Source organism: Oncorhynchus tshawytscha, unplaced genomic scaffold (assembly GCF_018296145.1).
Source record: "Oncorhynchus tshawytscha isolate Ot180627B unplaced genomic scaffold, Otsh_v2.0 Un_contig_3982_pilon_pilon, whole genome shotgun sequence".
NCBI classification, from domain to species: domain Eukaryota; kingdom Metazoa; phylum Chordata; class Actinopteri; order Salmoniformes; family Salmonidae; genus Oncorhynchus; species Oncorhynchus tshawytscha.
Window position 1 is genome coordinate 60,001 of NW_024608995.1, and position 14,309 is coordinate 74,309.

Sequence of the window (14,309 nt, forward strand, 5' to 3'; positions counted from 1 at the left end):
AAGTGTTTGTTTTAGCAGCCGGCCTACATGTAGCTCTCACATGGCCCATCCACGCTCAGTATATTATGCTGAGAGTATGCAAGGTGGAGTTAGAACAAATGGTTGAACCTTGTATTGCTGTTTACAGCGACCTACAGTAGGGAGTCCGAAATTATTGACACCCTATATAAAGATGAGCAGAAATAAATTATTGACACCCTTTATAAAGATGAGCAGAAATAAATTATTGACACCCTTTATAAAGATGAGCAGAAATAAATTATTGACACCCTTTATAAAGAGGAGCAGAAATAAATTATTGACACCCTTTATAAAGAGGAGCAGAAATAAATTATTGACACCCTTTATAAAGAGGAGCAGAAATAAATTATTGACACCCTTTATAAAGAGGAGCAGAAATAAATTATTGACACCCTTTATAAAGAGGAGCAGACATAAATTATTGACACCCTTTATAAAGATGAGCAGAAATAAATTATTGACACCCTATATAAAGATGAGCAGAAATAAATTATTGACACCCTTTATAAAGAGGAGCAGAAATAAATTATTGACACCCTTTATAAAGAGGAGCAGAAATAAATTATTGACACCCTTTATAAAGAGGAGCAGAAATAAATTATTGACACCCTTTATAAAGAGGAGCAGACATAAATTATTGACACCCTTTATAAAGAGGAGCAGACATAAATTATTGACACCCTATATAAAGATGAGCAGAAATAAATACTGAGCTACATTGTATCCTCAAAATGTTTTATTTGTGTTATTGTATAATAATACAATTGATAAGAAAAATATATTTTGTTTAATTAACAAGTAATTGTTTTTTCACTCAAAAAGGTAGGGGGTCATAATTATCGACACCCCTGTTTTCAATACCTCACCTTGCGAGGATAACGCCACTGAGCCTTCTTCTAGAATGTTTCATGAGTTGGACAACACATTAGGAGGGATCTTAGACCACAAATACATGTTTCATTGGTCACAAAATCTACATTTATCGATGGCCATCTCAGTCTCCAGACTTGAAATCCATTGAAAACCTGTGAATTGAGGAGAGCAGTCCATAAACGCAGACAAAAGGATATCAATGATCTGTAAGGGTTCTGTATGGAGGCCTGGTCTAAGATCTGTAAGGGTTCTGCATGGAGGCCTGGTCTAAGATCTGTAAGGGTTCTGCATGGAGGCCTGGTCTAAGATCTGTAAGGGTTCTGCATGGAGGCCTGGTCTAAGATCTGTAAGGGTTCTGCATGGAGGCCTGGTCTAAGATCTGTAAGGGTTTCTGTCTAAGATCTGTAAGGGTTCTGATGGAGGCCTGGTCTAAGATCTGTAAGGGTTCTGCATGGAGGCCTGGTCTAAGATCTGTAAGGGTTCTGCATGGAGGCCTGGTCTAAGATCTGTAAGGGTTCTGCATGGAGGCCTGGTCTAAGATCTGTAAGGGTTCTGCATGGAGGCCTGGTCTAAGATCTGTAAGGGTTCTGCATGGAGGCCTGGTCTAAGATCTGTAAGGGTTCTGCATGGAGGCCTGGTCTAAGATCTGTAAGGGTTCTGCATGGAGGCCTGGTCTAAGATCTGTAAGGGTTCTGCATGGAGGCCTGGTCTAAGATCTGTAAGGGTTCTGCATGGAGGCCTGGTCTAAGATCTGTAAGGGTTCTGCATGGAGGCCTGGTCTAAGATCTGTAAGGGTTCTGCATGGAGGCCTGGTCTAAGATCTGTAAGGGTTCTGCATGGAGGCCTGGTCTAAGATCTGTAAGGGTTCTGCATGGAGGCCTGGTCTAAGATCTGTAAGGGTTCTGCATGGAGGCCTGGTCTAAGATCTGTAAGGGTTCTGCATGGAGGCCTGGTCTAAGATCTGTAAGGGTTCTGCATGGAGGCCTGGTCTAAGATCTGTAAGGGTTCTGCATGGAGGCCTGGTCTAAGATCTGTAAGGGTTCTGCATGGAGGCCTGGTCTAAGATCTGTAAGGGTTCTGCATGGAGGCCTGGTCTAAGATCTGTAAGGGTTCTGCATGGAGGACTGGTCTAAGATCTGTAAGGGTTCTGCATGGAGGCCTGGTCTAAGATCTGTAAGGGTTCTGCATGGAGGCCTGGTCTAAGATCTGTAAGGGTTCTGCATGGAGGCCTGGTCTAAGATCTGTAAGGGTTCTGCATGGAGGCCTGGTCTAAGATCCCTCCTAATGTGTTCTCCAACTCATGAAACATGTGATGAAAAGGCTCAGTGCTGTTTTCCTCACAAGGTCAGGTACTGAAAGGTATTAATAACAGGGGTGTCAATAACTTTGACCATTTTGAGATGTGTTTTGTATTACATATTCAACAGAATATCTTCCTAAGACCAATTGTATAAAATAATATAATGTCCTCATTTTTTTTAATGCATTTAATACAGCTCAGTATTTCAATTATACAGTAGTTTCTGCTCGTCTTTATCGAGGGTGTCAGTAGTTTCTGCTCGTCTTTATCGAGGGTGTCAGTAGTTTCTGCTCGTCTTTATCGAGGGTGTCAGTAATTTCTGCTCGTCTTTATCGAGGGTTCAGTCATTTCTCATTTCTGCGTCTTTATCGAGGGTGTCAGTAGTTTCTGCTCGTCTTTATCGAGGGTGTCAGTCATTTCTGCTCGTCTTTATCGAGGGTGTCAGTAGTTTCTGCTCGTCTTTATCGAGGGTGTCAGTAGTTTCTGCTCGTCTTTATCGAGGGTGTCAGTAATTTCTGCTCGTCTTTATCGGGGTGTCAGTCATTTCTGCTCGTCTTTATCGAGGGTGTCAGTAGTTTCTGCTCGTCTTTATCGAAGGTGTCAGTAGTTTCTGCTCGTCTTTATCGAGGGTGTCAGTAGTTTCTGCTCGTCTTTATCGAGGGTGTCAGTAATTTCTGCTCGTCTTTATCGAGGGTGTCAGTCATTTCTGCTCGTCTTTATCGAGGGTGTCAGTAGTTTCTGCTCGTCTTTATCGAGGGTGTCAGTAGTTTCTGCTCGTCTTTATCGAGGGTGTCAGTAGTTTCTGCTCGTCTTTATCGAGGGTGTCAGTCATTTCTGCTCGTCTTTATCGAGGGTGTCAGTAGTTTCTGCTCGTCTTTATCGAGGGTGTCAGTCATTTCTGCTCGTCTTTATCGAGGGTGTCAGTAGTTTCTGCTCGTCTTTATCGAGGGTGTCAGTAGTTTCTGCTCGTCTTTATCGAGGGTGTCAGTAATTTCTGCTCGTCTTTATCGGGGTGTCAGTCATTTCTGCTCGTCTTTATCGAGGGTGTCAGTAGTTTCTGCTCGTCTTTATCGAAGGTGTCAGTAGTTTCTGCTCGTCTTTATCGAGGGTGTCAGTAGTTTCTGCTCGTCTTTATCGAGGGTGTCAGTAATTTCTGCTCGTCTTTATCGAGGGTGTCAGTCATTTCTGCTCGTCTTTATCGAGGGTGTCAGTAGTTTCTGCTCGTCTTTATCGAGGGTGTCAGTAATTTCTGCTCGTCTTTATCGAGGGTGTCAGTAGTTTCTGCTCGTCTTTATCGAGGGTGTCAGTAGTTTCTGCTCGTCTTTATCGAGGGTGTCAGTAGTTTCTGCTCGTCTTTATCGAGGGTGTCAGTAATTTCTGCTCGTCTTTATCGAGGGTGTCAGTAGTTTCTGCTCGTCTTTATCGAGGGTGTCAGTAATTTCTGCTCGTCTTTATCGAGGGTGTCAGTAATTTCTGCTCGTCTTTATCGAGGGTGTCAGTAATTTCTGCTCGTCTTTATCGAGGGTGTCAGTAATTTCTGCTCGTCTTTATCGAGGGTGTCAGTAATTTCGGCTCGTCTTTATCGAGGGTGTCAGTAGTTTCTGCTCGTCTTTATCGAGGGTGTCAGTAGTTTCCGCTCGTCTTTATCGGGGTGTCAGTAATTTCGGCTCGTCTTTATCGGGGTGTCAGTAATTTCGGCTCGTCTTTATCGGGGTGTCAGTAATTTCGGCTCGTCTTTATCGGGGTGTCAGTAATTTCGGCTCGTCTTTATCGGGGTGTCAGTTATTTCGGCTCGTCTTTATCGGGGTGTCAGTAATTTCTGCTCGTCTTTATCGAGGGTGTCAGTAGTTTCTGCTCGTCTTTATCGAGGGTATCAGTAATTTCTGCTCGTCTTTATCGAGGGTGTCAGTAGTTTCTGCTCGTCTTTATCGAGGGTGTCAGTAGTTTCTGCTCGTCTTTATCGAGGGTGTCAGTAGTTTCTGCTCGTCTTTATCGAGGGTATCAGTAATTTCTGTTCGTCTTTATCGAGGGTGTCAGTAGTTTCTGCTCGTCTTTATCGAGGGTGTCAGTAGTTTCTGCTCGTCTTTATCGAGGGTATCAGTAGTTTCTGCTCGTCTTTATCGAGGGTGTCAGTGATTTCTGCTCGTCTTTATCGAGGGTGTCAGTAGTTTCTGCTCGTCTTTATCGAGGGTGTCAGTAGTTTCGGACGCCACTTTATATTTCTGTGTACATCGACGTACAGGCCTATTTCTCGCAGGACAATAATTGTTAGATAAAATGTTTTTTTTTAAATCCTTCTGATAGCCAGTGTATCCCAGCAGACAGTCAGAGGGTCAGTACTCTGGAATGGGACGGTTGGTGGTCTACTGTGGGATGTTATGGATCCAGTTCACTGAATGGTCTTTCTGTCCAGCTAATGTCGTTATGCCCGTAGAGCTCTATCTAAGAAGATAGGCTAATAAACCACAATGCAATAGTTGGATAGAGAACTACTTGTGTTTTATGTTGAACTATCTCAATCTCTATTGCAAAGTTGATACAGTATTCGTCTCAATTAGGCAAACCTGAATGAATAAAGGTTAACAAAACACAATGAACACTTCTTCTTCTTCTCCTCCTTCTTCTTCTAATCCTTCTACTTCTTCTCCTTCTACTTCTTCTCCTAATCCTTCTTCTTCTAATCCTTCTACTTCTAATTCTTCTTCTCCTTCTTTTTCTAATCCTTCTCCTTCTTCTCCTTCTTTTTCACCTTCTTCTCCTTCTCCTTCTTCTCCTTCTTCTAATCCTTCTTCTCCTTCTTCTCCTTCTTTTTCACCTTCTCCTTCTAATCATTCTTCTTCTTCTCCTAATCCTTCTTCTTCTCCTTCTCCTTCTTCTTCTCATTCTCCTTCTTCTTCTCATTCTCCTTCTTCTCCTTCTTTTTCGCCGTCTTCTCCTTCTTCTCCTTCTTCTCCTTCTTCTTCTTCTTCTCCTTCTCTTTCTTCTCCTTCTTCTCCTTCTCCTTCTTCTCCTTCTTTTCCTTCTTTTTCACCTTCTCCTTCTACTCCTTCTTCTTCTCCTTCTTCTTCTTCTTCTTCTCCTTCTTCTCCTTCTTCTTCTCCTTTTTCACCTTCTTCTTCTTCTAATCCTTCTACTTCTTCTTCTTCTCCTTTTTCTCCTCCTTATTCTTCTAATCCTTCTTCTACTTCTTCTCCTCCTAATCCTTCTTCTTCTAATTGTTCTTCTTCTGATCGTTCTTCTTCTTCTTCTCCTTCTTTTTCGCCGCCTTCTCCTTCTTCTCCTTCTTTTCCTTCTTCTTCTTCTTCTCCTTCTTTTCCTTCTTTTCCTTCTTCTTCTCCTTCTTCTCCTTCTAATCCTTATTCTAATCCTTCTACTTCTTCTTCTTCTCCTCCTTATTCTTCTAATCCTTCTTCTACTTCTTCTCCTTCTAATCCTTCTACTTCTTCTCCTAATCCTTCTTCTCTAATCCTTCTTCTTCTAATTGTTCTTCTTCTGATCGTTCTTCTCTTCTTCTTCTCCTTCTTTTTCACCTTCTTCTCCTTCTAATCCTTCTTTTTCACCTTCTTCTCCTTCTAATCCTTCTTTTTCGCCTTCTTCTCCTTCTAATCCTTCTTCTTCTCCTAATCCTTCTCCTCCTTCTTTTTTGCCTTCTTCTCCTTCTTCTTCTCCTAATCCTTATTCTTCTAATCCTTCTTTTTCGCCTTCTTCTCCTTCTAATCCTTCTTCTTCTCCTAATCCTTCTTCTTCTTCTCCTAATCCTTCTCCTCCTTCTTTTTCGCCTTCTTCTCCTTCTTCTCCTTCTCCTTCTTCTTCTCCTAATCCTTATTCTTCTAATCCTTCTTCTCCTTCTTTTTCGCCTTCTTCTCCTTCTTTTTCTCCTTCTTCTCCTTCTTCTCCTAATCCTTCTTCTCCTTCTTTTTCGCCTTCTTCTCCTAATCATTCTTCTCCTTCTCCTTCTTCTCCTTCTTCTTCTCCTTCTTCCTCCTCTTCTTCTCTCCAGAGTGCGTTTCCTGCTGGGTGGTCGCCAAGGAGAGTTTAAGTTCCTTCCCCCGCCGGGCTACGCTCCGTGTTTCGAGGCTGTGCTACCCAGGGAGAAGCTGAGAGTGGAACACAGCCAGGAGTACAAGGAGGACCACAGTGAGACCAGGGATCTACTGGGTCCCACCATCACCCTGTCCCAGGCTGCCTTCACCCCTACACCTGTTGACACCAGCCAGGTGGGTAAAGAAAACCCTTTACTATACTGTGTCATGATGGGTGTCAACTCTACTTTAACTAGTCAACAACTAACAGGGGTAAGGTCAATTGACTAGCCTCCCTTGCCTCAGTAGTTAGCCCAGATCTACTTTAACTAGTCAACAACTAACAGGGGTTAAGGTCAAGTGACTAGCCTTCCTTGCCTCAGTAGTTAGCCCATATCTACTTTAACTAGTCAACAACTAACAGGGGTTAAGGTCAAGTGACTAGCCTTCCTTGCCTCAGTAGTTAGCCCAGATATACTTTAACTAGTCAACAACTAACAGGGGTTAAGGTCAAGTGACTAGCCTTCCTTGCCTCAGTAGTTAGCCCAGATATACTTTAACTAGTCAACAACTAACAGGGGTTAAGGTCAAGTGACTAGCCTTCCTTGCCTCAGTAGTTAGCCCAGATATACTTTAACTAGTCAACAACTAACAGGGGTTAAGGTCAAGTGACTAGCCTCCCTTGCCTCAGTAGTTAGCCCATATCTACTTTAACTAGTCAACAACTAACAGGGGTTAAGGTCAAGTGACTAGCCTCCCTTGCCTCAGTAGTTAGCCCATATCTACTTTAACTAGTCAACAACTAACAGGGGTTAAGGTCAAGTGACTAGCCTCCCTTGCCTCAGTAGTTAGCCCATATCTACTTTAACTAGTCAACAACTAACAGGGGTTAAGGTCAAGTGACTAGCCTCCCTTGCCTCAGTAGTTAGCCCATATCTACTTTAACTAGTCAACAACTAACAGGGGTTAAGGTCAAGTGACTAGCCTCCCTTGCCTCAGTAGTTAGCCCATATCTACTTTAACTAGTCAACAACTAACAGGGGTTAAGGTCAAGTGACTAGCCTCCCTTGCCTCAGTAGTTAGCCCATATCTAATTTAACTAGTCAACAACTAACAGGGGTTAAGGTCAAGTGACTAGCCTTCCTTGCCTCAGTAGTTAGCCCATATCTACTTTAACTAGTCAACAACTAACAGGGGTTAAGGTCAAGTGACTAGCCTCCCTTGCCTCAGTAGTTAGCCCAGATCAACACTAGTTATAACAAAGTGAGGTCCCAGAACAACAACCTCTGTCCCCATGTACTGTGTGGGTAATGCTTCTGGCCAATGGCCTGGACTTCCTGGGTATCATGTGATGTGGTTTCAGGTTGTTCTGCCTCCTCACCTGGAGAGGATCAGGGAGAAGTTGGCAGAGAACATCCATGAGCTGTGGGTGATGAACAAGATTGACCTGGGCTGGACGTACGGAGCTGTGAGTACACACGTGCACGTTCACAGAAGCACTCACGGTCACACGTGCACGCTCACAGAAGCACTCACGGTCACACGTGCACGCTCACACAAGCACGCACGGTCACACGTGCACGCTCACACAAGCACGCACGGTCACACGTGCACGCTAATGATGTGCGGGTCAGCTGTTTGTTCACCTGCACCTCCTGAAATGGCTAATAACCCATACACAACTGTTTAGAACCGTGTAAAACTTGCTCTAAAACTGAAACAGTTTTTGCGGAATTGCAGGAAATAAACTTTAAAATGTTCATTTTTCTCTCCGCTGTCAAGACAGGGGTCATTACATTTTCTTTCCTACTTGGTGAGGGGGGGCCCAAATCTCACATAGTGCCCCCAAAAGACTAGAGCCGGCCCGGGTCATTACTTGTTGCCCTAGAAGACTAAATAAACCCTTACTCACTAGAATGTAATAAATCATAGAATGACATCAGTTGGTTTTCTCTTTCCTCTAGAGCAGCAAGGGGGTAGACTGCCCTGTTTGGGGTAGACTGCCCTGTTTGGGGTAGACTGCCCTGTTTGGGGTAGACTGCCCTGTAGGGGGTTAGACTGCCCTGTAGGGGGTAGACTGCCCTGTAGGGGGCAGACTGCCCTATAGGGGGTAGACTGCCACGTAGGGGGTAGACTGCCACGTAGGGGGTAGACTGCCCTGTAGGGGGTTAGACTGCCATGTAGGGGTTAGACTGCCCTGTAGGGGGTAGACTGCCCTGTAGGGGTTAGACTGCCCTGTAGGGGGTTAGACTGCCCTGTAGGGGGTAAGACTGCCCTGTAGGGGTTAGACTGCCCTGTAGGGGGTAGACTGTCCTGTAGGGGTTAGACTGCCCTGTAGTGTTAGACTGCCATGTAGGGGGTAGACTGCCATGTAGGGGGTAGACTGCCATGTAGGGGGTAGATTGCCCTGTAGGGGGTAGACTGCCCTGTAGGGGGTTAGACTGCCCTGTAGGGGGTTAGACTGCCATGTAGGGGGTAGACTGCCATGTAGGGGTTAGACTGCCCTGTAGGGGTTAGACTGCCCTGTAGGGGGTTAGACTGCCATGTAGGGGTTAGACTGCCATGTAGGGGTTAGACTGCCCTGTAGGGGGTTAGACTGCCCTGTAGGGGTAGACTGCCATGTAGGAGGTAGACTGTCCTGTAGGGGGTAGACTGCCCTGTAGGGGGTTAGACTGCCCTGTAGGGGTTAGACTGCCATGTAGGGGGTAGACTGCCATGTAGGGGTTAGACTGCCCTGTAGGGGGTTAGACTGCCCTGTAGGGGGTAGACTGCCATGTAGGGGGTAGACTGCCATGCAGGGGGTAGACTGCCCTGTAGGGGGTAGACTGCCATGTAGGGGGTAGACTGCCATGTAGGGGGTAGACTGCCCTGTAGGGGGTAGACTGCCCTGTAGGGGGTAGACTGCCATGTAGGGGGTAGACTGCCATGTAGGGGTTAGACTGCCCTGTAGGGGTTAGACTGAACTGTAGGGGTTAGACTGCCCTGTAGGGGGTAGACTGCCATGTAGGGGGTAGACTGCCATGTAGGGGGTAGACTGCCATGTAGGGGGTAGACTGCCCTGTAGGGGGTAGACTGCCATGTAGGGGGTAGACTGCCATGTAGGGGGTAGACTGCCCTGTAGGGGGTAGACTGCCATGTAGGGGGTAGACTGCCATGTAGGGGGTAGACTGCCATGTAGGGGGTAGACTGCCCTGTAGGGGGTAGACTGCCATGTAGGGGGTAGACTGCCATGTAGGGGGTAGACTGCCCTGTAGGGGGTAGACTGCCATGTAGGGGGTAGACTGCCATGTAGGGGGTAGACTGCCATGTAGGGGGTAGACTGCCCTGTAGGGGGTAGACTGCCCTGTAGGGGGTAGACTGCCATGTAGGGGGTAGACTGCCATGTAGGGGTTAGACTGCCCTGTAGGGGTTAGACTGCCCTGTAGGGGGTTAGACTGCCCTGTAGGGGTAGACTGCCATGTAGGGGATAGAATGCCATGTAGGGGGTAGACTGCCCTGTAGGGGGTAGACTGCCATGTAGGGGGTAGACTGCCATGTAGGGGGTAGACCGACCTGTAGGGGTTAGACTGCCCTGTAGGGGGTAAGTTGCCATGTAGGGGGTAGACTGCCCTGTAGGGGGTAGACTGTCCTGTAGGGGTTAGACTGTCCTGTAGGGGTTAGACTGTCCTGTAGGGGTTAGACTGCCCTGTAGGGGGTAGACTGCCATGTAGGGGGTAGACTGCCCTGTAGGGGGTTAGACTGTCCTGTAGGGGTTAGACTGCCCTGTAGGGGGTAGACTGCCCTGTAGGGGGTAGACTGCCCTGTAGGGGGTAGACTGCCATGTAGGGGGTAGACTGCCCTGTAGGGGGTTAGACTGTCCTGTAGGGGTTAGACTGCCCTGTAGGGGGTAGACTGCCCTGTAGGGGGTTAGACTGTCCTGTAGGGGTTAGACTGCCCTGTAGGGGGTAGACTGCCATGTAGGGGATTAGACTGTCCTGTAGGGGTTAGACTGCCATGTAGGGGTTAGACTGCCCTGTAGGGGTTAGACTGTCCTGTAGGGGGTAGACTGCCCTGTAGGGGGTTAGACTGCCCTGTAGGGGGTTAGACTGCCCTGTAGGGGTTAGACTGCCCTGTAGGGGGTTAGACTGCCCTGTAGGGGTTAGACTGCCCTGTAGGGGTTTAGACTGCCCTGTAGGGGTTAGAATGCCCTGTAGAGTGTTAGACTGCCCTGTAGGGGGTTAGAATGCCCTGTAGGGGTTTATACTGCCCTGTAGGGGGTTAGAATGCCCTGTAGGGGGTTGGACTGCCCTGTAGGGTTTTAGGGGTTAGACTGCCCTGTAGGGTTGTAGGGGTAGACTGCCCTGTAGGGTTGTAGGGGGTTAGACTGTAGAGTTGTAGGGGTTAGACTTCCCTGTAGGGTTGTAGGGGTTAGACTGCCCTGTAGGGTTGTAGGGGTTAGACTGCCCTGTAGGGGGTTAGACTGCCCTGTAGGGGTTCGACTGCCCTGTAGGGTTGTAGGGGTTAGACTGCCCTGTAGGGTTGCAGGGGTTAGACTGCCCTGTAGGGTTGCAGGGGGGTTTGAATACCCAAGTCGAAAAGGTGAAACATCGGTCAACGTTGTCTTCAGCAAGGCACTTAACCTTCATTGGCTCCAGGGGTACTGTTCTACTCTGCATGTGAAAATGAAACATTTAATTGGATATATTTTTTTAACCCGGTCAGTGTCTTCTCAGGCCTCGGTCACCACCTATCAGACAGGGGTGGGGTGACTGCTACAGACATTAGTGACACCGCGGGAAGTCCTGGAGCTACGCTGGTTATCCTCTACCACTTACAGTCAACATATCCCTGTCGGTTTAGACATATCCCTCCACTAAACAGAAACAGTTCCTGCGTGGGATACTGCCGCAGGTAGTTGAGGATTCAGATAATGCTGTTGTGTTGCAGGTACGGGACAACAACAGATAATGCTGTTGTGTTGCAGGTTCGGGAAAATAAACAGATAATGCTGTTGTGTTGCAGGTACGGGACGATAACAGATAATGGTGTTGTGTTGCAGGTACGGGACGATAACAAGCGGCAGCATCCTTGTCTGGTGGAGTTCTCCAAGCTGCCTGAGCAGGAGAGGAGCTACAACCTACAGATGTCTCTGGAGACTCTCAAGTAAGTTACCACTCTAGATACTGTTGCTGCTGTGTATAATACCTAGTTACCACCCTGGATACTGTTGCTGCTGGGTACAATCCCTAGTTACCACCCTACATACTGTTCCTGCTGGCTACAATCCCTAGTTGAAACTATCCAGACTGTTCCTGCTGGGTACAATCCCTCGTTGAAACTATCCAGACTGTTCCTGCTGGCTACAATCCCTAGTTGAAACTATCCAGACTGTTCCTGCTCGATAAAATCCCTAGTTACCACCCTACATACTGTTCCTGCTGGCTACAATCCCTAGTTACCACCCTACATACTGTTCCTGCTGGGTACAATCCCTAGTTGAAACTATCCAGACTGTTCCTGCTGGGTACAATCCCTAGTTGAAACTATCCAGACTGTTCCTGCTGGCTACAATCCCTAGTTGAAACTATCCAGACTGTTCCTGCTGGGTACAATCCATAGTTACCACCCTACATACTGTTCCTGCTGGCTACAATCCCTAGTTGAAACTATCCAGACTGTTCCTGCTGGTTTTGTTATATGACCCAAATGACACAGAGAGAACTAGTAATGGAATGGAGGAATGGTCTGATGGGTGGATTTCTGTAGAACAAACATACATTTGAACTATATTGCAGTCAGTTTTATGATTTTTCAAAACATGTCCCAAGTTCTCTCGATCCGTACATCATCACAGAGTGGTTTCATTCTTTGTGTTCGACTCTTACCCATTTCTATGATCAATTAACTTTTTGACAGGAGAAATGATTTTCAATACCTGGTTCAGCTCTCCATGAACTGAATATCACACCCATTAGAGTACTTCTCTCTCAGCAAGAAACCGCCTATTTGAATTCCAGGAGTAATTTAAAAAACCTGTTGGGACAACTTTGTTAGTATTAATTAATTGCATATTTCCTGGAGATGAGAAGGAGGGAGAGAGAGAGGTGTAGACCGAGACGGAGTGCCATCTAAATGCAGAAATTAATTCCGTGACCTGAATCTCAGACACATCAATGTCCCAAATCGCACTCTATTCCCTATATAGTGCACTACTTTATACTACAGCCCTATACCCTATATAGTGCACTACTTTATACTACAGCCTTATTCCCTAAATAGTGCACTACTTAACACTACAGCCCTATTCCCTATATAGTGCACTACTTAACACTACAGCCCTATTCCCTATATCGTGCACTACTTTATACTACAGCCCTATTCCCTATATAGTGCACTACTTTATACTACAGCCTTATTCCCTATATAGTGCACTACTTTATACTACAGCCCTATTCCCTATATAGTGCACTACTTTATACTACAGCCTTATTCCCTAAATAGTGCACTACTTAACACTACAGCCCTATTCCCTATATAGTGCACTACTTAACACTACAGCCCTATTCCCTATATAGTGCACTACTTTATACTACAGCCCTATTCCCTATATAGTACACTACTTTATACTACAGACCTATTCCCTATATAGTGCGCTACTCTATACTACAGCCCTATTCCCTATATAGTGCACTACTTTTGACCAGGGCCCAGGAATTTGGTAAAAAGTAGTGCACTATATACGGAAAAGGGTCCCATTTGGGATGCAGGCACGGCTGGAGAGCATTTATTTTAATTATACTTCGTGGATTATAATGGAGAGTGTGTGTGTGCTCAATGGCAACATATTCCCTATATCGTGCACTACTTTTAAATTAGAGCCCTACGGGCCCTGGTCAAAAGTAGTGTACTATAAAGGGAATAGAGTTCCATTTGGGACACAGCTTGAGGCAGGGAGGGACTGGAACAGAACGGCCGGGGTCTTCTTGATGTAAACTATGAAGTCATGAAGTATGCAGTAGTGTTCACAGCAGGGATTAAACACTGTATTTCATCTGGACTCTCATGGAGCCATCAGATCTCTCTCTGTACCGTAATACCCTGTATATAGCCTCCACATTGACTCTGTACCTGTACACCCTGTATATAGCCTCCACATTGACTCTGTACCTGTACACCCTGTATATAGCCTCCACATTGACTCTGTACCGTAATACCCTGTATATAGCCTCCACATTGACTCTGTACCTGTACACCCTGTATATAGCCTCCACATTGACTCTGTACCATAATACCCTGTATATAGCCTCCACATTGACTCTGTACCGTAATACCCTGTATATAGTCTCCACATTGACTCTGTACCGTAATATCCTGTATATAGTCTCCACATTGACTCTGTACCGTTATACCCTGTATATAGTCTCCACATTGACTCTGTACCGTAATACCCTGTATATAGCCTCCACATTGACTCTGTACCGTAATACCCTGTATATAGTCTCCACATTGACTCTGTACCGTAATACCCTGTATATAGCCTCCACATTGACTCTGTACCGTAATACCCTGTATATAGCCTCCACATTGACTCTGTACCGTAATACCCTGTATATAGCCTCCACATTGACTCTGTACCGTAATACCCTGTATATAGTCTCCACATTGACTCTGTACCGTAATACCCTGTATATAACCTCCACATTGACTCTGTACCGTAATACCCTGTATATAGTCTCCACATTGACTCTGTACCGTAATACCCTGTATATAGTCTCCACATTGACTCTGTACCGTAATACCCTGTATATAACCTCCACATTGACTCTGTACCGTAATACCCTGTATATAGTCTCCACATTGACTCTGTACCGTAATACCCTGTATATAGCCTCCACATTGACTCTGTACCGTAATACCCTGTATATAACCTCCACATTGACTCTGTACCGTAATACCCTGTATATAGTCTCCACATTGACTCTGTACCGTAATACCCTGTATATAGCCTCCACGTTAACTTTGTACCGTAATACCCTGTATATAGTCTCCACATTGACTCTGTACCGTAATACCCTGTATATAGCCTCCACATTAACTCTGTACCGTAATACCCT

General features: G+C 45.9%; 1 pseudogene; it reads left to right on the forward strand.

The window, feature by feature from the left end:
- The window catches only part of LOC121844095, a 91,919-nt pseudogene that overhangs the window by 56,567 nt on the left and 21,043 nt on the right, over positions 1-14,309 (forward strand).